A 25,822-nucleotide genomic window follows, 5' to 3' on the forward strand; every position below is an offset into this window, starting at 1 on the left:
TTACAACAAACCAAGGAGGAGGTGTACCAAAGATCCCAAGTGTTGCAGGAGAAACTTAAGAAGATATTTGAGAAAAGAACCAAGGCAGATGATTTCTTCCTTGGAGACAAAGTATTAAGATGGGATTCCAGAAGAGAGGATAAGGGGAAACATGGGAAGTTCGACTTCCTATGGAAAGGACCATACATCATCTATGCTTTCAAAGGAAACAATGCATATTTTCTTAAAGAGTTAGATGGTACAGAAGCAGAAGAAGGACCAGTCAATGGTTGGATGCTGAAGAATTACTTTGATCCTACTTACTAATGTTACCATGTTCTCCATGTACATATTATATCCTTTGTAATGTCGTAGTGTTGATTGGGCAGTAAGATTTTGGAGTTGAAGCCTGAAGAGAAGGCCCTAAGCTTCAAAAGTATCACTATCATACATATAATAAAGCAGCAAGCAAAAGAAGATTGCAGAGCACAGTCAAAATCATTAAGAGGCCACTGGTCTACTATTCTTGACTTTCCACCAGGGAAAGCCATCCCCAAGTGGAGCCACTATTATGCCCCTATACCAATAGGTTTCATATATCATGATTGACTTGGTTCAACTCTGTAATATGTTCATACCTTTACTTGTTGCAAAGGTTTTCCATATTTGTAAAAAATAAAAAAATTTAAAAAATGTAAAGAGGGTACACCGTAAAAGAAATATCAAAGGGTGAAAAGAATAAAAATATGGTCAAAAAATGAAAGAAAATGAACCGCAACAAAAAGAAAATACCAGGGAAGTGTGAAAGTCTAAATGCCACTACCTTTTTACTTTTGTATAATAAAAAAATGTGTGCAGTTTTTCACCTATGCCACATTCATGAATAGTCAAATAGTTTAAACTTGGCTAGTTCATATTTTCAATTTCATGTTGTAGAAATAGAGAATAAATATCTGACCAAATAGTGTAATCTTGGCAGATAAGTAGATAGGTAGAGTGAAAAAAGGAGCTCAATAGTTTAATCTGAGCCCTTGGATGTAATAAGTGTAGACTTAGATAGGCATCTCCATGTAAAAAGAAAGTTTGATAAGGGTTTTCCAGTCTAAGTGCACCCTAATAAAGAAGTAAAAATGCTAGGTTAAGTAGGTAGGGTAGGTACAGGATGGTTGAAGAATAATATGTAGTAAATGATAAGTCTAAATGTGCAAATATTTTACTTTCATCACAAGGAAAATGACATGTACCATATGGAAGGCACATCAAGCAAGCAAAGTCAAAAATAATTAACTTCCATTCTCATTTCCCCTAAATTTTCACTAATTTCCCCTAAGTGCCAAGGTATCTATCAAAGTTAGAGAGGCTCAGAGCATTTCTCTGACTTTTGGAGGGACCAGACCCTTGGCCCAATAATTTATAATGCCTAAGTACTTAAACTCTTTCATCAATATTTACCCCTTCATAAAATCATTCATTCCCTTAATAAATCTTTTCCTAAGTAAAATCCTATTTTACGTAGGAAAAATAAAGCATTCCCCATAAAAACCCTCATTTTTCACTCAGCTTAAGTTTTAAACATATACATGAAAATGGTTCAAACTTGGCGCGCACTTCACACAAAATCATATTAACTTTTAACTTATATTATTATTTAATTCCCCTATATAAAAATTTACTCGCTCCCGTATTATTTTAACTATGTAAAAACGCTATTAATACTTATATATCTCGCCCCTCGGTTAAATATAACCATAATACATCATTAATGGGGATTAATTAGTTAATCTATAACCAATTAAGAACCCCGACCCTCGCCATATTAAATAAGGATTAATTAACCCCCACAGTTAATTAATAACTTTCTCGACTAATCGTTGCTCCCGATATGATTAAAAAATATTTAATTGTGTTGGGCCCACCCTCATTAGACTTCTGTTACCTCGCCTCCCTGATAGCTATCCGATCAAGCCCCCCACATCCAACGGCTATCATGGATATCACATGACCCTCCGCGACCGAACGATAGCGCGCGATCACGAAGTGGTTTTGTGAATAGTGCCCTCTCCACGCTTCACTCATCGTATGGAATTGCTCAATCAAGCCCAAATACCACCTCCCCTCCGTGAGCAGTGCGCTAAAAACCACTTACCACCTTCCACTAAATGACAAAACATCAGATCATTCGCCGCTGACGCCACCTATCCAAATCCTGAAACCTGCCAAATTTTGACTTTATATAAAAAATAAAAGAAAACAGTTCGTCGTCCTATTTTGCAAACACATATATCCATGCAAATTGAATGTCTAGGTCAACCAGTTCATGCATTTAACAGTTAACCACCCTCAAACTTGTAGTTGACACCGCTCAGAGTCTGCCATTACACTCAATGAACCTGCATTCCATCACCCTCACTAGAAATAGGTATTTACCAGCTTCTCGTCAAAGAAACCCTGTGAATATCCGCTGTCCTCTGTAATTAGAGCTGAAAACCCCAAATTTAATCATAATTCAGTTGGTGCAATTGAAATTCAAGTTCCCCAGACCCTCTATTTTATCAATTTCACTTAAAAAACCCTAGTTTCCTATCTGAATCCACAAGAACCATAATGGAAACCCTTGTGGCCCTAAATATTGCACCCATTACCACCCCTCACCGTGATTTAGACTATCTACCTCTGGCAGATAAGGATTTTCAAATAAAATACCTAACCACTGATAAAGACCACCTGAAAGTATTTTGCCAATGCTGAGATAATCACTTGGATGTGTCATACCAGGAGTAACTCCACTTTGGCAGAAAACTAATTCGTATTATTCCATCAGGCATGTTATTGTTATATACAAAAGGATGTGACCGTTCAGTTCATCTTCTGATGACTATCCACATTCCTATTTTAATTATTTACATGAATTCACCCAATCATAGAGGATTAGGTGTCAACATTCCCCCCCTTAATCTAAAGGGATGTTGGTGAGTCCAAGCATCATTCTGAATCTTTCAAGCTTTTCTCTTCCAAGCGCTTTGGTGAAGATGTCTGCAATTTGCTCATTTGTGGAACAATGACGGAGATGGATTGTTTTGGCCTCAACATGATGTCAGATCAGATGATATTTAGTATTGATGTGCTTTGTTCAATCATAAAACTTTGGGTTCTTGGCCAACTTTATTGCAGAGGTGTTGTCAATCATGAGTGGAGTTGATTGTACTTGTTTTACCTGCAAATATTCAAGAATTTTCCTGAGCCACACAATTTATTTTGTTGCTTCAGCTGCTGCCACGTATTCTACTTCTATTGTGGAATCTGCTGGAACTAATTGTTTGTGTGATCTCCAGGAGACAGATCCTGATCCAAGACTCATAGCATAACCTGAATTTGATACCCCAGTTTCTTTGTCTCCATCGAAGTCTGAATCAGAGTATCCGATCAAACTGAAGTCATCCACCTGTGTGTACTTGATTCCAATGTCTTGAGTTCCCTTCAAGTACTTTAGAACTCTTTTTGCAGCAGACCAATGTCCCTCACAAGGCTTTTGCATAAACCTGGAGAGGATTCAAACAACAAATGAAATGTTTGGTCTGGTAGTAGTTAGGTAGTTGAGACTTCCTACAAGTTGTCTATACTTTGTTGCATCCTCAAATTCCTTTCCTTCAATAGATGTGAGCTTTAAGTTTTGTTCCGTTGGAGTAGTAAGAGGATTGCACTCTGTCATGCCAAATCTGTTTAACAAGTCTCCAATGTATTTCTTTTGAGAAAGAAATATGGATTTTGGATGTTGGGTTACTTCAATGTCAAGATAGTAATGAACATATCCCAAATCAGTCATTTCAAAACTTTTCCCCAATTCCTTCTTTATGGATGCAATGTAGCTTTCAGTGTTCCCTGTCATTAAAAGATCATCTACATATACCACAAGATACACAACCGTTTTGCCAACTTTTTTGACAAATAAAGTTGCATCATCAAGATCAAAATGATTGAATTTGAGTTTCAGAAGATGCTCAGTCAGTTTTTCATACCATGCTCGTGGTGCTTGTTTGAGGCCATACAAGGACTTCAAAAGTTTGCATACTTTATGTTCATTTCCTTTCACAACAAATCCTTCAGGATGGGACATAAAAACATTCTCTTTTATATCTCCATTCAAGAAAGCAGTTTTTTACATCCATTTGATGGACTTTCCAACCGTTCTGGGCTGCTAGTGCAAAGAGTGTCTGGATGGTGGCCCCTTTTGTTGTGGGGGAAAAAGTCTCCTCATAATCGACCCCTTCTTTCTATGCAAAACCTTTTGCCACAAGCCTAGCTTTGTGCTTGTCAAGTGAGCCACCATCTTTGTACTTGTTCTTGTAGACCCACTTGTAGCCAATTGGTTTGGTTCCAAATGGAGGATCAACCAGCTTCCAAGTGTCGTTCTTTATCAGGGAATCATACTCCTTTTGCATCGCTTCTTTACATTCATCATGAGAAGCAACTTATTTAAAGGAATTTGGTTCAAAATCTGTAGACAAGTTCAATTCACAATCATAAGAAACATCCATATCAACAGGTGAATTAGAGTCATCTACATCACCTCCATTTTGCCGGTTTGAATTTCTGGTTCCTATTTTTCCAATTTCATCAGGATGAACATTTTCAAGTGTCTTTGTCAGCCACTTTGGGGGACCTTTCTGAGATGGTCCAGGCTGCTCTGTTGATTGAGTTGGGAATGAATCAAGATTGAGTCTCCCAATTCTATCAATTACATCACTTAAAGCATCATTCATTGTTGGAGTTTCATTCGGGGGAGAGTGTTCTTCAGAAGAAGATTGCACATGTTGATCTAGAATAGGAATCCCCCCTTCAAGATGTGGAATCTGATTATCAACTTCTTGAAATGATTTTTTTTTGCGAATCTATCCAAGCGATCAAGTTGCTGCTCAACAACATTGTCAGATTTGGATGATTCAAGAAAAATTACATCTCTAGATACAACAAACTTTTTATTTACTTCATCATAGAGGTGGTATGCTTTGGAGGTATTTGAATACACCAGGAAGATACACTTACGACTTCTAGCACCAAGTTTGTTTCTATGTACCTTTGGTATCAAAGCATAGCAGGTGGAACCAAAGACCCTGAGATGTTTTACCGGAGGAACATGTCCGTACCACAATTCATAAGGAGTCTTGTTTCTTATAGCATTAGATGGACATCTATTCTTTATATATGCAGCACATAGAACAACATCAGCCCAAAACATTATCTTTACATTTTTGAAGAAAAGCATGGATCGTACCATATTCAAGATTGTTCTATTCATTCTTTCAGCTACACCATTCTGTTGGGGATTATAAGGCACAGTTGTTTGGTGTTTGATGCCATGTTGTCAAAGATAGTTTTCAAATTCATTTGATGTATATTCTTTTCCATTATCAGTGCGAATAGACCCAATATGCGATTGTGCATCATTTTCAATCCATTTATGAAAATTATTGAATGTTTGAAAAGCATCAAATTTTTTCTTCAATAAATAAACCCAACACATTCTGGTGTAGTCATCAATAAATGTCATGATATATTTATTTCCATTTGCATAAGGAACAGGCATTAGACCACATAAATATGAATGAATAAGTTCAAGTTTCCTATGTGCTCTTGAATGCGAATCATGAAAATATTGTTTGCTATGCTTTCCTAGAATGCAAGCATCACATTGCTTAAGTTTTCTAGGAATTGTAGGCAAACCAGCAACACCATTTTTCTTCAATAAGCGGACACTGTCATAGTTCAAATGTCCAAATCTAGCATGCCATAATAAACTTGATGGAAGTGTACCTTCTTCATGATGAGAAATATATGAGAAATGTTGTGCATGAGCAGAGGTTCCTTGCAGTTTGAGAAGCCTTTCTTCTTCTATTCCCCTCATGACAAGTGAGTGGTCAGATGCTTTTCTTACCTCAAGCTTTCCATCAAACATATGAATGAAGTGACCTTGCTGGCGGATGTGGACCAAGGATAACAAGTTTCTTTTGAGTTGTGGGAAATATAGAACATGATCCAGAAGAAAGTCTGGAAGACCAGGCAGTTTAAGCCTGATTGTTCCAAGCCCTGATGGCTTGATTGTTGATTGATCTGCAAAGTATACTGCTCCATCAACACTGTTAGTAAAATCTTCAAAAAAATATTTTCTATGAGTCATGTGACAGGTTGCTCCTGAATCAAGCAACCAATCATTTTTCGAGGAATCAAGTGAAGCATTAAAAAAATCTTCATTTACTCCAATGTTACATTGTGCTTCAACATAGTGAGCGGATTCAGGTGCTTTACCTTTGTTTGTATCATCAGTCTTACCTTTTTGTTGGTTTCTTTTCTGCTCAATTTTGTCCCATGGTAGCTTGCATGTAGAAGCATCATGTGATCCATTTCTTTTGCAGCGAATGCAATGCAGATCTGCCTTTTCTCCTTGAGAATGTCTGCCCCCCTGCCTCTGAAATATCTTCCTCTTCCTCTTCGTCCACCTCTTCCTCTTGTAGAGTCTTGAGCAGGATGCTTTTCTTTATGAGCAAGGCACACAGTCTCTTCAGAAGATTCAGGGGCTGTCTTCTTTCCGAAAGCTTTCTCTCTTTCAGCAAACTTTTTCACAAGAGAGTCAAAGGTTATATCTTTAATATTTCCATTTTCTTGCAATGACTCAAGATAGTTGGAGTAAGTAGGATAAAGTGCCTTGAGAAAAGCAATAAGAGGAATATCCAATTCAACCTTAGTGGATTTGATATCATGCATTATAGACTTTACTTTAGATGCAAGAGCAAGAGGATCATTATTTTGCAGTTCAAGAGTGAAGAGTTTAATCATGAGTTGGACTTCTTCAAGTGCAGAATGTGAGTCATAGAGTTCTTTCAGCTTTTGTAGGGCTTCAAAGGTAGTTGAATATGACAAAATATGGTGACTCACCTCTTCATTTACAAATGCTGCGATTAATGCATAGACCTTGCTATTCTTGTTTTCCCAAATGACGAGATCTTTGTCTGAGGTAGGTTGTACTGGGTCATTGTCTCCTTCTCCGACACACACTCCTTTCCACAAATCATTGAAGATGAGGGTGTGTTTTATCATCCGGGACCATTCAGGATAGTTCTCCTTGCCAGTGAGAACTATTCCTACCATGGATATGATTGAATGCATTCTGTAAAAAAAAATTGCTGATAGAAAAGAATACTTCTGCTGCAAAACTTTTATTCTCAAGGGAAAAAAATACTTCTGATGTGACTAGCCAGCAAACTCAAATGTTAATTCATATTCATCTGCACAGTGTTAAGTCCAAAAAATATCCCCAATAGCATAAAGCACAACATTGAACAGTCATATTTGTACTCTCAATTCCATTCATAATACTATTTTGTTTCATATAAAAACAATGATGCCAATTTGCAAAATGTCAATTATCAGATATTGTGCCCAACTCAATTATTCAAAATGTATCAGTGCATTCCAACCAAATGAGCTGCAAAAATAAGAAATTGACAACATTGTTTTCTTGCTTGGATCCCCACACTTCAGCAGCTTAAAAACAGAGGCTCCCTTTCTAATTGACTCCAGAGAATGCAAACTCCTGCACGTACTTTTCTCAGTTTCTTACAACAACACAATTTACAGCACTCTTATAAGACAAAAGCAAACCCATTTACTAAATTTCAATATGAAACAGCGGCCCATTTTCTGGAGCTACATAACAGACCAAAGAAAATGGAACATTACAGAACCACAACTATAAAATTAGCTGAAAAGCATAGGAAAAGCAAGAGCCGTTGTGAAGACTCGTCCTCCTCTTCGTTTGACAGTGAGGCCGAGGTCGTTGATATGACTTAGCTATGGTCAACACAGCAAGCTGATCAAAATTTAGAGGTTTCTGATCAAAATCCATCGGTGTCGATAGAAAACCCTCCAATTGTAGCGAAGGTTAAAGGATCTGTGGAGGCGGGGGCTTTCAGGACTTCCACCACGCGGTGAGGCAAGGTCTCTGGGTTAGAGCACGCGTTTGAAGCCTTACAAAAACAATTTTAATGAAATCGAGAACAACTCCTCTGATTCCTCGGTCCTCAACAACGAGTTTTGTGCGCACAGGCTCGGTTTAATTCCCCAAGGGATTGATTTTGTGCATCTCACAATGGCACCATGGGGATCGATCCGCAGACAAACATGACCAAGCCTGCGGAATAAAATGACTGAATTTTAGATCAATGCGATTTGTTGTTGATTGATGGGGTAGGATTGAGGTGACTGAGCCTGCAAAATTCTCCGTGAAGGTGGAGGATAATCTCTGTCAAACACTCCAGAAACAGTTACCCACTACAGCGACCATTCCCCCAACAATTTGGAATACCATGTCAGACCAGCGTTATGGACAGATACTATGTCAGAGAGCGTTATGTAAGGACAGAGGCAGCGCTGGTGCGCCAGAGAGTGTTATGGACAGATGGGTTATGGCAGAGGCAGATGCGTGGATAGACGGGATATGGCAGACAGAGGAGTTACAGGAGCATAAGAGCTAAAACAAGGAGCTGGCTCTAATACCATGTCAAGCTAAGAGTAACTCCACTTTGGCAGAAAACTAATTCCTATTATTCCATCAGGCATGTTATTGTTATATACAAAAGGATGTGACTGTTCAGTTCATCTTCTGATGACTGTCCACATTCCTATTTTAATTATTTACATGAATTCACCCAATCGTAGAGGATTAGGTGTCAACAGGATAGCTATGATGCCATAGGACTGTGGGAATCCAATCTCCCAATGTACTTTCTCCCCTTTGTGCACGTTTTCCCTGACATAATCCATCAGTGCCATGCAAATTATGACCCCAACCTCAGAGCAGTGATGTCTCCCAATCAAACAGTCCTCTTCACAATAACTGCAGACTCAATCAATGAGATGCTGCAATTTCATCCTAGTCAAGCCCTCACCCCCATTTCCCTTGGAGATTTGCTTGAGAAATCAACTAAATTATCCCAATCTGAACTCAGTCGCCTTTGTCAAACTTTTGTGGATAAGAACCATCAACCCAAAGATCCCCCTCCTTATATGTCATCTTTCCTCAAAGACATAGGAAAAATTATAGCTGATGTGATAGCTGCAGTCATGGGATTCAACACTAGTGAGTATGTGAATGAATTAACCCTAGTGATGATGTCCATATTTACCCCTAGTCAGCCCCCTACTATCAAATACAATTATGCTCCATTTATTGCTAAGAAAATTCATGACCAATTCATGAAACTAGAGAATGAAAAGGTTTTTAAGTATTCCACATTCATATATCACCTCATCCTCTACTATCAATCTGAAAAGTTCCCATTTTCTGTCAGGAAACTTGATACAAAGGGTAGTACAAGGTTAATCGTTTTTTGGACTTCTATCTTCCATGAATCTTTTGCTTGCCCTTATACCTATAATGATTTCATTGACCAATTTGTCCACCCAACGACCACCTTGCTGATAAGAAATCCTCCTCCTAGGATTAGTGATGAAATAAAAAGGATCCTACAGGTGTCAAAACAGTATAGGGTAGGTGACTGGTACTTATACTAGAATCACACAGAGATCAGGATATATGGTTGTGAGCTTCCTCCATTCAAGCTACCAAAATATGTTCCAATGAGACTGTTTGCTTTGGAATATTATAGACAAACGATCAACTCAAATTAGATTCATTTTACCAAGGCCAAGAAGAAAGCACAATTAAGAATCAAGGATCACCTAGGACCATTTGTCTGCAACAATAGAGAATCAGGCAAAGCAGCAGAGAAAATCCTAGAAGACCACATGAGATTAAACAAAATCTTTGGTTGGACTCCATATGACCCCCACAGTTTCATCTGCGATAGGAGAATGAAAAATAGACTATCACCATATTTTCATCACAGAATCCCATAAATTGATCAATATGCTAATATGGATGAATGGAGGGAAAGGACTCTTGTAGAGATGGATAGTGATCAGGTCAGTGTAGAAAATGTAATGAAATATCTAGAAAAGACACTTGACCTAGACTCTTTTAAACAGGTGCCAGTTGGGACTTCTTAGAAATCAACACCAGAGACTGGTGCCTCAATAGCAGATACTTCTCAAAGGCACTCACAGGAAACAAGTGCACCACTTAAAGGGACATCACAAGGAAGATTATAGGAAACCAACACTCCAGAAACAGGGAAATCAAGCATATCAAAATATTCTGAAATCTCTCAAGAACAGGCTCAAACACAAACCCATCCGACTCAAGTTAACATGGGAGACCCCTCAATTATGAAGACTCCTCTGAATGAGGAAAAGAGCTTAAAAAGAGTTAGGGAAGTAGCTACCCCTACCAGTGGTCCTTCAGATCAGCCTAGAGCTAAGAGGCACAGGCTAAATCCCCATTCAGAAGAGGAATTGTTTGAAGAAACTATAGGGAGTCAGAGGAAAGAAGGTGCAAATAATCAACATACTTTCCCAGCAAGTGGGACACCTTCTAGCTCACAAAGGAAGGAGATTGAAAGACACAAAGTGATGAAGTTTCATCTTTCAGGCCTTCAACTAACAAGTCCCTAGACATCAAAGAAAAAATTAAAGAGATAAAGGCCAGAAATGAACCATTAAGGGCCCAAGTCTACAATCAATATTTGAAGATGGCTCCCACCAATCAGACTAGGATGATGTCAGCCTATGACATCAAGGAAGGAAAAATGCAGATGAGCTTTTATAAGCCCAACAATAACCTCAATCAATTGTAGACTACCTCAAAACTGATTTTGAGGTCATGGCCAAGGACATTCACCCCCTAGATCAGATTGAATTACATAAGCAGACAAGGGAGATGGTGTATTCCACCTTGATAAGTAAAGCCATGATGGCCCACAGATTAGAGAATTATTTGAACAATACCACTTCTCAACTACAGTTAGAAAAAGCCTCCTCATAGGCTAAAGATAATAGAATCAAATCACTGGAGGAGTTGGTTATTGGATTGGGTCATAACCCAAAAGATGTAAAAGTTGCAGAGGCCATGATAAAGAAGAAAGATGAAGACATAGCTTCCTTGAGAAAGCAGTTAAAGTTGCCTCCATCAAGGCATACACAAACTACTAAAGTTATTCAAAATAAGTCTGAAGAAGAGCTTATGGACTTACTCCTTAAGATATATGAACAGTTGAAGGAGACTGAGCAGGAATTAGAGAAATCACTAAAAATCATGTAGAGTGAGTCAAGCTCTCAACCTCAAAATGTGCTAGTGGTATCCACGGCAATACCATCAACAATTGCAACAGCTATTGCACCAAATGTCCCTTTGGCCACAACAAAAACAATCATAGGTATAGCACAGGCAGAAACTTCAGGTCAAAGCACAGAAGAATTAATCAAGTCCTTGAAGGAGATGAAACCCCAAGTTTCTAAACTCCATAAGGTAAAGGAGAATTTGTATTTTTAGAGCAGAAGTATGATGTTTCAAAGATTAATTTTGTTGAAGAAGTGAGGAAAAATAAAGGCTTGGCTCAACAAGTAAAAACACTGGAAAAAGATCTCACCTTTGAAAAGCCTTTAATAGATATCAGAAAAATTCTATGGACAAACATCACATAATCAATAAATGATGTTTGGTCATCAATACAGATCATTTTTTAATAGATTGAACTGGTGAAAGTTGCTCTTCAAGAAATTCAAAAAACCAAGGAAGAGCTAGGAGGGAAGCCTGAGGAAGCTATCAGGCTGATAAACTTTTTGAATAACAGGACTAGGCATCAATTAAAACAACTGAATATTGAAGATAGGATTGGAACCATCCTTGAAATAATTTTTTTTTTTGACAAAATGGTCTCTAATGTAGAACCTAGAAAGAAAATGTCAGAACATGCAGGAGGACATAGAGGAATTTATGGAAAAGTTTGGCATTTTAGAGAATAAAGGACTTCCAAGTCCTTTAGTAATCAATGATAAGTTAATGAGGCATGAGGATTATGTTGACAAATTGGGTTAGTATGCGAATAAACAATCTAGTTCATCATCTAGTGCATCTGCACCTAAAGCCTCACCTATAGGCAGGGTTCTTTATGATAGTCTAGAGAACCTTTTTTATGTTGAGCTTGAATTAAAACATTTGGTTCCATTATAGCCCAATTATGTAAAATACACTAAGGCTGATGAAATCTTTAAGAAGCTACAAAGGACCAAGATAGCCAGGGATGATTGGTGGACATATATGATAGACATTTTATGATTTAACTTGGTAAAAAAGGAAAATTGAAGTATTTACCATAGTCAATTTTGGTAAAAGAAGGTGAATAAGGATAAAGCAGGTAAAGAGTATCAGAATAGGTCAAAGAGTATCAGTAAGAAGATGAAAGGAAAAACAACTGGTACAGAATTACAAGCAAGATAGGAAGATGCTCAATCATAGGGCTTGCCTCCAGCTCATTCACAAAAACAGGGATAGCAAGCCATTAGTTCACTTTTAGTTTGTATCTTCGAGACCATCTATCTCTACTTTTATGTAAAATATAGTTAGTCTTCCTAGATTATATCTCTCTCAGTTATGAGATATTTTGTTGTAAATTTTTGTATAATCACTTCCTCATTTGAAGTACTTGTGGTGGATTCTTAGACATTTCTATAGAATCATTATTTTGGAATAAAAGTGTTGTTGAACAACTTTTGTATGGTTGGCTGGATGAAGAAATAAAGCAAAGGACTTTTACAAGATTCATGTGTCAAACGTTGGACAAATAAGTATTCTATATCTTATGTGTTTTACTGTTTTCTAGTTTAATATTTCACTTTTGTTTCATATCTGAATAATAAATGAAAAAGTATATTTCAGAAATTGCTTTATTGCAATCTATCTTTAAAATCATTTATATTCTGAATGTTTTCTTCTGAACTATCATAGACAGGGAATTCATAATTGCTTCTTGTCTCTTAGTTTATGATTGTGGTCATTTAATAAGATATTCTTAATCGCTTTCTGTTAATGATCACCCACTTTCCCTCCTCTTAAAAGTTGTTGAAGGATTCTTAACTAGCCTTCTTCCCTTTTAGGACCATTTCACCCTTTCAAGTTATCATTTGTTCCTTGTTTGGCTATCTTGCCCTGTGAAGCCCTGCTTTGCTGAATTAGCCTAATCTAATTAAGCCATATTTAGCTGACTCCATGGCCCAATGGCCTGAGATACTCTGTTCTATCCATTTGCTCTTGAATTCCACCACCAATCAAAATCAAAACCCTCAAGCTTTCATAAATAGCCTAATATCTCATAAACAAAGCTAAATCTTAAAGAGAGAGCCCTCTCTGAGTACAAATTGGCTAGTTTTGTACTTAAAAGTTGGTTTGTGGTTACCTCAGACACCTTTCCTTCTTCTGACAACTTCAAGGAAAATCTGAGTGATAACACACTTGATGAAGGTTTTTGGAAGATGTAGGAAATTTGGGATATCATTGAATCCAAATAAGTCTCTATTTTCTATCTCAAAAGGGAAACTTCTTGGCCATATGATTTCTAAACATGGAGTAGTTATTGATCCAAAAAGAGTATCAGCCATTCAAACATTAACATTACCAAGAAATAAAAAAGAAGTTCAAGCTTTTCTTGTTAAAATCAACTTCTTAAGAAGGTTCATTATCAATTATGCTAAAATTGTCAAAGATATAACTGATATGATTAAGAAGGTTCATGAATTTAAATGGACTTTATTTTCCAGACATGCATTTGATCAAATAAAGAAATCTATCTCTGAAGCTCCAACCTTGGCCAACCCTGATTATACCAAACCATTCAGTATCTTTTCCTTTGCCTCTGAAACAACCCTTGCTGCTATTTTACTACAAAACAATGAAGATTCCCATGACCAACCTATAGCCTTTTTTAGCAAAGTTATGAGAGATGTTGATCTGAAATATGACATAATTGAGAAGCAAGCTTACGCCCTAGTCCAATCCTTGAAATATTTTAGGATGTATGTTTTGCATTCAACAATTATAGCCTATGTTCCCAACAATGTTGTTAAAACTATTCTCACTCAACTAGATACTGATGGGAGGAGAGGTAGATGGATTACAAAATTTTTGGAGTATGATCTAACTATCAAAACAACAAAGCTAGTAAAAGGTCAAGGATTAGCTAAGCTCCTAGCTAAATCTAACTGTAAAGTGCTAGGCATCAACTCTGTTTTGGAAATACCAGGGGAGAATCCAAAAGTAACTTTTGTCTATGCAGAAGGGGAGAATACACAAGAACCTTCACAAAATGTGAATGAGAATATTCCACAAGAAACGTTTGTCTCTGCTGAAGGGGAGAATACACAAGAACCTTCCCAAAATGTGGATGAGAAGAATCCATAAGAACCTTCTGTCTTTACAAAAGGGGAGAATAGAAAAGAACCTTCCCAAAATGTGAATGAGAAGAATCCACAAGAACATTTTGTTTATGCAGAAGGGGAGAATACATAAGAACCTTTCCAAAATCCTAAAGAAAAGAATCCACAAGAACCTTCACCTTCTGATCAGTCTATTTCTGTACACATTGATGAGAAATTTCTTTTATCATATTGTATCAATATATAGTAAATTTCTTGATTCATTTTGAGTGTCCTGCACATTTACCAAAAGTCAATGTAAGAGTTTCAAATTGAAAGTAGTAAAGTACTATATCATAAATGTAAATGTATACTGGAAGGACCCACTCAATATCTTTCTAGTATGTTTAATAGAATATGAGACTGAAGGGATCATTGATCAGTTCTATACAAGATTTTGTGGAGGACATTATGATTGGAGAGCAACAACATATAAGATATTAGGGCAGGATTTTATTGGCCAACATTGTTCTTACAAGTAGGAGAAAAAGTCAGAAGTTGTGTCCCTTGTCAGATGTTTTCTAGTAAGAAAAAACTAGGAGCTCTTCCACTGATCCAAACAATAGTCTTAGCACCTTTTCTCCAATGGGGATGAGATTTTATTGGAGAGATTCATCCTACTTCAAACAATTAGCATAGATGGATACTCACTACAACAGACTAATTTACTAAATGGGTGGAAGCAAATTGAGTAAGAAAATACTATTGATTCAGTAGTAATCAAATTCATTGAATAGAAAATTTTATCTAGGTTTTCTTACCCAACTCAGATTGTTATTGACAATGCCACAACATTTTCCAGTGTTAAAATGATTGAGTATTTCCAGAAATATCAGATTCTTCTACATCATTCAACTCCATTTTATCCTCAAGGTAATGTTCTTGCAGAATCATCCAATAAAAATTTGGTAAAGGTTATCAGAAAAACTTTAGCAGATCATAAAAAGAGCTAGGACACTCATATAATTTATCCAGTCTGGGCAAATAGGATTACTCCAAAGAGAACTACTGGAAAGTATCCTTTTTAGTTAGTTTATGGGAAAGATGCAATTTTCCCTACCAACTTGGCCTTCCTTGTTTTAACATTTTTGGAGGATTCAACTGATGAACCTGATGATTTTTCTAGGAGGATAAATCAAATCATTGAACTAAATGAGAATAGAGATGAAGTTCAATACAAATTGAAAAAGTACCAAAATAAGATGAAGAGTGTATTTAATAGAAGAGCCAAGGAAAGGGACTTCAAGGAGGGTGATCTAGTTCTAAGATGGGATTCCAGAAGAGAAGACAAAGGAAAACATGGAAGGTTTGACAACCTATGGTTTGGACCTCTAACTATTGCTGAAGTAAAAGGAAGAAACACTTTTGTGTTACAAAATCTAGAGGGACAATATTCCACATATCCTGTTAACAGAAGATTTCTAGAACATTACATTCAGTACTGAGAAGTTAGAGTAGATTTTACACCATCATTGTAAAAGTTTCGGTGTTATTTTACTTTTGCAATTGTAAGTTTGATTTTTACAACAAAGACTCCAGAGCTCGAGGAGAAGGCACATGGATCTGCAAGTTCTCTGCCTTCTATAGGAGAAAGCAGTCCCCAATTGGAGCCGATGTTGTAACATTCTTGTTTTTGATAAGTTAGCTATTAGATAAAAAAATCAAAATGCCATACAAAAAATGATAAGTTAGGATATGGACCAAAAACAACTTGGAAAATAAAAATGTTAGGAATAATTATTATTATAGGTCCATATCAAATAAAATGATAGGATAGTTTCTCTAAAAAAGGAAGGAAAAATGAAAATGTTAGATAAGCAATAAAAGAAAAATATTTTCTTTAGAAAATAAGTTAAGGTTGCTAGCTCAAATGCACCTTTGAAAATTTCCTTTTGATTAATCATGCTTAATTTATTTAATTATGATTTAATTGTTGTAATAAAGCTTGATGATCTTATAAAATAAGTGACAAATGACACTTTTGTCGCATTGGCGGAAACGAAAAACGAGACATCAGGCGCCGATAACCAACGCGTACTTTTCAACGAAGATCCTTCACTCCACTCGGATCAATGTTGAAGGAAGCCTTTCAGGGCCCCCTTGGTCATTTCCCATTAATGCGAGGGGGGGTTCCGAAAAGTAGTTTTCATGGCTGCCACTTTTTTCAATGTGGTGCCTCAAAAATATTTCAGATCCCCAGGGCCCGAAACCACAAACCATTATTCCCCCCCGCCTCGAAATCCGCTTCCGTTCTTCATCCATCCAACCATTGACTTCTCCCATGCCTTCTGCATCTGTTATCTTCCGTCCAATCACAAATCTCCGCGTCATCCATATGTTTTCACTTATCCATTCCCCGCCCGCCATGTTATAATATCATTGCCTATATGCTCCAAAGCTCTTCTTGTGCCTGATTATCCATTTAAACATCTGTTAAGCATTAATTCGCATTCCCCTTCCAAATTGATTTCCTACGACTAGATTTAAATAGTTAATTGAGCCCAATTGAACCTATAAATCCTCCATGACTCCAATATTTGCCACCTTTCACTTCCATCCATAAACCAAAAGCACCATTTGTCGCTCTGTGTATTTTCGCCACTGTCATCATTTTAGATTAAAACAATTTCTAAATGTCCCCTACAACAGTGATGGATCCTAAAGCAAAGATACAGAAGACTGGTGAAGAAGGGAGTCCCTCCAAAGTCTCCCTTCATCTGGATCATATGCCACTAGTAGACTCCCATTTCAAGATCAATGACTATGAATGTGAATTTGATTTTTATGAATTATATTCATGGTTAAAACTGAAATATACCAATAAGGAGGATCCCATTTGCTTCTGGGAGACACTTCTACCACTATTTTATTTTCCTAAGACCCATCAATTCCCTGATCTAATCTCTTGGTGTCAAGCCAAGTATGACCCTATGCAAAGAACAATGATGACTCAAGATGGAAAAATTCTGATTACCATCACTGCTCAGAGCATAAACCAGATGTTAATGATACCTCCATCTGATTCCCTTAGCCATTTTTCACCTACAGCTCTCATGGACCTCTACAATAATCTCACCTTCCCACAAAGAGCTCTTATCTTTGAACTTTTCTTACCAAAAGATACTGAATTACCTAAGAGAAATCCTCCATATTCATCTTCCATGTTCCTTGAAGCTACTAGACACATTATCTCTCTGTTATCATACCTCTTATGTTATGAAAATAACCAAGCTGTTGATGAATCCATCCTTGAATTATTTTCCATTTTTAGCAAAGAATATCAACCTGCCTTCATGTATAATTATAGCCACTTTTTGGCTGATAATATACATGAACAGTTTATGAATTTGACCACTCAAGGGGTTTTCAGGTACAGTTTTGTCATAATCCATTTAATTTTGTTTCAAAAAGGAGATCTATTTCCCATTCAGTTGAACAAACAAGATGAGCAGGGAGTGAATCAATCAGTGATTCACTAGACAAAGTTAGTAAGAGCAGGATCATCTAAATTTACATTCTCTCAGTTCATTGATTCTTTCGTACATCCAGTTCTACTCAATAGTAAGGCAGAGCCTAGAATTGGAGAAGAAATTAAAAATACATTGCACCTATCAGAGTATACCAAGACTGGCGACTGGTACCTATATCAGAATTACAATAAGATTAGGATCTATGGCAGTGAGTTGGCTCCATACAAACTGACTATGTGCCAATGAGAATATTCTCACCGGAATACATTAGGAAAATGATAAATATGGATGAATTCCATTTTGTCTTAGGCAAGAAGAAATCACAGTTTAAACTAAAAGCCAAAGTAGGTAGTTTCATCTGTAACAGTAGGTTTGCAGGTATAGAGGCAGACAGATTACTAAAAAACATGAACCTCGAACCAAGCTTCACTTGGTATTATGATCCTTTTGGGATCATTTCAGCTCTTAGAGTGCAGTTGAAGGCACCACCTTACAACCATACAACCAAGGCAGATTTGGAGAAGTTCATGAACCAGGAACAATGGCCTGAAGGGAATATCACAAAAGCTGATGAACAGGTTATATAACCTCCACAAATGAAGAGTCCAGCTACACAGAAGTACTCAGCATAAAAGAACTAGTAGGGAAACTTAGTTAGTTAAAGAACCAGGTAAAGAGTACTATATATTACAAAAGAAGTTGAAAACCCGACTATCAATGTCATTGGGAAGCAAGCCACCAAAGATAATTGATCTTGGAGAATTGGAAGATGTTTCATCAGTAGGGACCACTGATCCCAAGCCTCCCTTTACTTCTTTAACTCCTACTTCAACTAAACCTATGGAGATTATCAAATCATTTGAGACCAACTCAACAGGAAATATTAATATCTTCTCAACATTTTTGGAAATCAACCAAAAGAATGAAAGTCTTAAATCTCAAGTTTACATTCAATTTTGGAAACATACATCCACTTCTCATCATAGAATTATCTCTGCCTTTGACAGTGAAAGAAGAATGTTGCGAATGGAATTTTTGCAGGCTAAGATTCCATTTCCCAAATCCACAACAGACTACAAGAATACCATATTCTCATTTGATGTGAACTAGATACATCCCATTGATGAAATGGATTTGCATGTGTAATCAGGTGAGATGTGATTTTCCACATTGACTACAACTGCCATGTCTCTTTCCAAGCTTAAAATGTTTTGCCAAATGTACAGTCACAACATAAGATTGAAAATTTTTCATCCTTGTCTAAAGATAACAAATTAAAGTCTTTAGAAGATATCATTATCAAGATTGGATATGACCCCCAGGTTTGTAAAGCAATTGAAGAAATACTGCAAAATAAGAATGTAGAGATTATAGCCTTCAAGAAACAGTTAAAGCTGCCTTCAACTGAGGATCCACAGACCAAAGAAATGGCAGAAAATGAATAGCACAGGGAGGAGATGTTAAAGATCATTATTGAGAAAAACATACAGATCAAGAAAATGGAGGAGCGTATAAAACAAATGCTCAAGGAAAAAGAGACAACACATCTTGTTGTGACCTCAGTGACAACAATTCCAATGACGTGTAGATTTAAGATCATCTCCTACTGACATTGCTTCATCTTTAGCAAAAGGTGAAACAATAAGGTTATCAAAGGAGCTACAAGCACAGAAACAACAAAATGTGAAGTTACTCTAGAAGTTCCAAGGCCTGGAGTCACAGAAGGTAAAAAACGATACCCTATATGTAGAGGAAATGCAAAAGTCACATAGGTTAGAGCTCAAGGTTAAACAGTTAGAAAGAAAGACTCTAATGGCAGACACTTTGGCCCAAGCCAAAGAAGACATATGGTTAGATATTAGCCACTCTATAACAGAAGTATGGCGATCCATACAAATCATTTTTGAGTAGCAAGAACTGATTGCTAAATGCAGGGCAAAGATAGAGACCTGGAAGGTAGCATTGGGTACAAAACCCAAAGAAGCATCAAGGATGATTTGGGTAATAAACTCTAAAACTAGGCAATAGTTACAAGAGATGAACATTCCAGATAGGACAACTACTATTTTGGAAATTAAGAAATTCCTAGTGAAGAAGAATCTGTTAACTCAGCTAAAAACAAAATGTGAAGCTTTGTACGATATAGCTAGAAGGCTTCATTCTAAATTCAGTATGTTACATAATAAAGGGTTACTAGAAATAGTGTCATCAAATGATCAGCTAGTAAAATTGGAGGATTACTATGAGAGACTATATACTATTGCAGTAGACAACAGTCAATTTGCAGGGATAAAAAGACAGATTACTAGCAAAGAGTTTTTGGAAGCCTTGAGCTCTGACCTCACCATCAAATATGAAGTTGGACACCTTTTTCTCACTAAGACCAATTTTGAGAGATATATCAAAGTTGATGAGATACTTAGAAGGATGGTAAATCTCGAGATACCTAGTGAGAAAAGGTGGGATCAATTGTGTGAAACAATTGATTAACTTTTCATTCCAACAAGAAGACAACAACAACAGATTTTGAAGGAACAATCATCAACAACTTCCTATCTAATAGGGACACATCATGCAACAAATTTTCTTTTCCTATCTTATTTCAAGCTATTTCGTAACCAATTTAGGATATTTTGTTTAAAACTTGTACAAATAACTCTCTTCTATGAGTTATTAAAGGTAGGACCTTTCCATAAGCAATTTTGTAAAGCGTTGATGTACAAGCTTTTTCTAGATCACTAATAATAAAGAAAAGGATTCTGAATTTGGTGTCATACAGTCTCATTTTCTTCTGTAAGTTTTTCATGTGTTTCATTCATTATGTTTATTCTGCATATGTTTAAGTTTTATAGAGATATCAAGTGAGAATAAATGTGTTGCAATTATTCTTGAAATTCCTTCTGAAGTTATTATCATAAAGAGCCGGAGGTATTGAACTGTATATCTGAAAAGCTCCCTCTAGATCATAAAATTGTCAACACCTTATGTAAATTTAAGCATATTTTGTTTAACTTTTGAACATTGGACAAAGGTTTTCCCACTTATGATAATTTATCTTTCTGTCTGAAATGTAAATTAATCATATCTCCTTACTATTCTTTCTACTCACCTTATAAATTCAAATCACTGTGTGAAGTTAAATAGAAGCCCTTTGATTATCTATTAGTACAACCTAAAAGAGTTAATACATCATTCTTACAGTTTGTTCTATGTATTGGTCCTCCATAAAAACCAAAACCAAAACCCCTAAAAACAAATATCTTAGTTGCTCTGGCATGATCAATTGACCATTATCATCTCAGAGGAACAACACAGATAAAAGGAAAGTACAATGGTTTGTAACCTACAGGACTTCAATTTCATAGAGAACTATGAGCTCTCTCTTATCCTCCTCTCTTTCTCTTCTAGATACTCGTTCTCTTTAAGAAAATTAAACTAACGTGGGATGACTAAGAGTCACAAGAGATGAATTGTTTCATCGTTTCTACAAAACAAAGGAAACTAAAAAACCATATTTACAACAAAAAATATCTCCTCCACTTATTAAAAAAAATAAAAAACTTCTCCTAAATTAAACATTCAAAATTTCTAAACAAAGATTTTCCCCAATTTTACCATGCGTCCATCCCATTACATTAGAAATCTTTGTCCAACCTTCATAATTTTTTTTGCTCTATTTATGCACCTGCATCATCAGTCATTGTGAAAAATATCTTTGTTAAAGTTCTTGTTTTGCATGTTTACCCAATTTCACAATTTTATGGAGGTGAATATATTTTTGTTATATTTCTATTGAAAGACAGGTTGGTTTCTCTTGAATGTGAATCATGAAAAGATTGTTTTCTATGCTTTCCTAGAATGCAAGCATCACATTGCTTAAGTTTTATAGGAATTGTAGGCAAACCAGCAACACCATTTTTCTTCAATAAGCGGACACTGTCATAGTTCAAATGTCCAAATCTAGCATGCCATAATAAACTTGATGGAAGTGTACCTTCTTCATGATGAGAAATATATGAGAAATGTTGTGCATGAGCAAAGGTTCCTTGCAGTTTGAGAAGCCTTTCTTCTTCTATTCCCCTCATGACAAGTGAGTGGTCAGATGCTTTTCTTACCTCAAGCTTGCCATCAAACATATGAATGGAGTGACCTTGCTGGTGGATGTGGACAAAGGACAACAAGTTTCTTTTGAGCTGTGGGAGATATAGAACATGATCCAAAAGAAAGTCTGGAAGACCAGGCAGTTTAAGTCTGATTGTTCCAAGCCCTGATGGCTTCATTGTTGATTGATCTGCAAAGTATACTGCTCCATCAACATTGTCAGTAAAATCTTCAAAAAAACATTTTCTATGAGTCATGTGACAGGTTGCTCCTGAATCAAGCAACCAATCATTTTTCGAGGAAGCAAGTGAAGCATTAAAAAAATCTTCATTTACTCCAATGTTACATTGTGCTTCAACATAGTGAGCAGATTCAGTGCTTTACCTTTGTTTGTATCATAAGTTTTACCTTTCTGTTGGTTTCTTTTTTGCTCAATTTTGTCCCATGGTAGCTTGCATGTAGAAGCATCATGTGATCCATTTCTTTTTTGCAGTGAATGCAATGAAGATTTGCCTTTTCTCCTTGAGAATGTCTGCCCCCCTGCCTCTGAAATATCTTCCTCTTCCTCTTCGTCCACCTCATCCTCTTGTAGAGTCTTGAGCAGGATGCTTTTCTTTATGAGCAAGGCACACAGTCCCTTCAAAAGATTCAGGGGCTGTCTTCTTTCTGAAAGCTTTCTCTCTTTCAGCGAACTTTTTCACAAGAGAGTCAAAGGTTATATCTTTAATATTTCCATTTGCTTGCAATGACTCAAGATAGTTGGAGTAAGTAGGATAAAGTGCCTTGAGAAAAGAAATAAGAGGAATATCCAATTCAACCTTAGTGGATTTGATATCATGCATTATAGACTTTAATTTAGATGCAAGAGCAAGAGGATCATTATTTTGCAGTTCAAGAGTGAAGAGTTTAATCATGAATTGGACTACTTCAAGTGTAGAATGTGAGTCACAGAGTTCTTTCGGCTTTTGTAGGGCTTCAAAGGCAGTTGAATATGATGAAATATGGCGACTCACCTCTTCATTTACAGATGTTGCGATTAATGCATAGGCTTTTTTGTTCTTGTTTTCCCAAATGACGAGCTCTTTGTCTGAGGTAGGTTGTACTGGGTCATTGTCTCCTTCTCTGACACACACTCCTTTCCACAACTCATTGAAGATGAGGGTTTGTTTTATCATCCGAGACCATTCAGGATAGTTCTCCTTGCCAGTGAGAACTATTCCTACCATGGATATGATTGAATGCATTCTGTAAAAAGAATTAGCTAATAGAAAAGAATACTTATGCTCCAAAACTTTTATTCTCAAGGGAAAAAAATACTTCTGATGTGACTAGCCAGCAAACTCAAATGTTAATTCATATTCATCTGCATAGTGTTAAGTCCAAAACAATATCCCCAATAGCATAAAGCACAACATTGAACAGTCATATTTGTACTCTCAATTCCATTCATAATACTGTTTTCTTTCATATAAAAACAACGATGCCAATTTGCAAAATGTTAATTATCAGATATTGTGCCCAACTCAATTATTCAAAATGTATCAGCGCATTCCAACCAAACGAGCTGCAGAAATAAGAAATTGAGAACATTGTTTTCTTGCTTGGATCCCCACGTTTCAGCTGCTTAAAAACAGAGGCTCCCTTTCTAATTGACTCTAGAGAATGAAAACTCGTGCATGTACTTTTCTCATTTGCTTACAACAACACAATTTACAGCACTCTTACAAGATAAAAGCAAACCCATTTACTAAATTTCAATATGAAACAACGACCCATTTTCTGGAGCTACATAACAGACCAAAGAAAATGGAACATTACAGAACCACAGCTCTGAAATTAGCTGAAAAGCATAGGAAAAGCAAGAGCCATTGTGAAGACTCGTCCTCCTCTTCATTTGACAGTGAGGCTGAGGTCGTTGATATGACTTGGCTATGGTCAGCATAGCAAGCTGATCAAATTTTAGAGGCTTCTGATCAAAACTTGTCGGTGTCGATAGAAAACCCTCCAATTGTAGCGGAGGTTAAAGGATCTGTGGAGGCGGGGGCTTTGGGGACTTCCACCATGTGATGAGGTAAGGTCTGTGGGTTAGAGCACGCGTTTGAAGCCTTACAAAAACAATTTTAACGAAATCAAGAACAACTCCTCTGATTCCTTGGTCCTTAACGACGAGTTTCGTGTGCACAGGCTCGGTTTAATTCCCCAAGGGATTGATTTTCTGTATCGCACAATGGTGCCATGGGGATCGATCCGCAGACAAACATGACTGAGCCTGCTGAATAAAATGACTGAGTTTTAGATCAATGTGACTTGCTGTTGATCGATGGGGTAGGATTGAGGTGACTGAGCCTGCGGAATTCTCTGTGAAGGTGGAGGATAATCTCTGTCAAACGCTCCAGAAACAGTTACCCACTACAGCGACCATTCCGCCAGCAATTTGGAATACCATGTCAGACCAGCGTTATGGACAGATACTATGTCAGAGAGCATTATGTAAGGATAGAGGCAGCGTTGTTGTGCCAGAGAGTGTTATGGACAGATGGGTTATGGCAGAGGCAGATGCATGGATAGAGGGGATATGGCAAACAGAGGAGTTACAGGAGCATAAGAGCTAAAACAAGGAGCTGGCTCTAATACCATGTCAGGGTAGGAGTAACTCCACTTTGGCAGAAAACTAATTCCTATTATTCCATCAGGCATGTTAATGTTATATACAAAAGGATGTGACTGTTCAGTTCATCTTCTGATGACTGTCCACATTCCTATTTTAATTATTTACATGAATTCACCCAATCGCAGAGGATTAGGTGTCAACAGGATGGCTATGATGCCATAGGACTGTGGGAATCCAATCTCCCAATGTACTTTCTCCCCTTTGTGCATGTTTTCCCTGACATAATCCATCTGTGCCATGCAAATTATGACCCCAACCTTAGAGCAGTGTTGTCTCCCAATCAAATAGTCCTCTTCACAATAACTGCAGACTCAATCAGTGAGATGCTGCAATTTCATCCTTGTCAAGCCCTCACCCCCATTTCCCTTGGAGATTTGCTTGAGAAATCAACTGAATTATCCCAAACTGAACTCAGTCGCCTTTGTCAAACTTTTGTGGATAAGAACTATCAACCCAAAGATCCCCCTCCTTATATGTCATCTTTCTTCAAAGACATAGGAAAAATTATAGCTGATATGATAGCTACAGTCATGGGATTCAACACTAGTGAGTATGTGAATGAATTAACCCTAGTGATGATGTCCATCTTTACCCCTAGTCAGCCCCCTACTATCAAATACAATTATGCTGCATTTATTGCTGAGAAAATTCATGACCAATTCATGAAACTAGAGAATGAAAAGGTTTTTAAGTATTCCACATTCATAAATCACCTCATCCTCTACTATCAATCTGAAAAGTTCCCATTTTCTTTCAAGAAACTTGATACAAAGGGTAGTCCAAGGTTAATCGTTTTTTGGACTTCTATCTTCCATGAATCTTTTTCTTGCCCTTATACCTATAATGATTTCTTTGACCAATTTGTCCACCCAGCGACCACCTTGCTGATAAGAAATCCTCCTCCTAGGATTAGTGATGAAATCAAAAGGATCCTACAGGTGTCAAAACAGTACAGGGTAGGTGACTGGCACTTATACTAGAATCACACAGAGATCAGGATATATGGTTGTGAGCTTCCTCCATTCAAGCTACCAAAATATGTTCCAATGAGACTGTTTGCTTTGGAATATTATAGACAAACGATCAACTCAAATCAGATTCATTTTACCAAGGCCAAGAAGAAATCACAATTAAGAATCAAGGATCACCTAGGCCCATTTGTCTACAACAATAGAGAAGTAGGCAAAGCAGTAGAAAAAATCCTAGAAGACCACATGAGATTAAACAAAATCTTTGGTTG

General features: G+C 36.9%; 1 pseudogene; it reads left to right on the forward strand.

The window, feature by feature from the left end:
• LOC149163654 (uncharacterized) overlaps positions 1-19,255 on the forward strand; it is a 185,326-nt pseudogene extending 166,071 nt beyond the window's left edge.
• Positions 19,256-25,822: the final 6,567 nt, after the last annotated feature.

This window comes from Pinus tabuliformis, chromosome 5_1 (genome assembly GCF_031772625.1).
Source record: "Pinus tabuliformis cultivar Carrire ecotype Pingquan chromosome 5_1, CPIR1, whole genome shotgun sequence".
Taxonomy (NCBI): Eukaryota; Viridiplantae; Streptophyta; class Pinopsida; order Pinales; family Pinaceae; genus Pinus; species Pinus tabuliformis.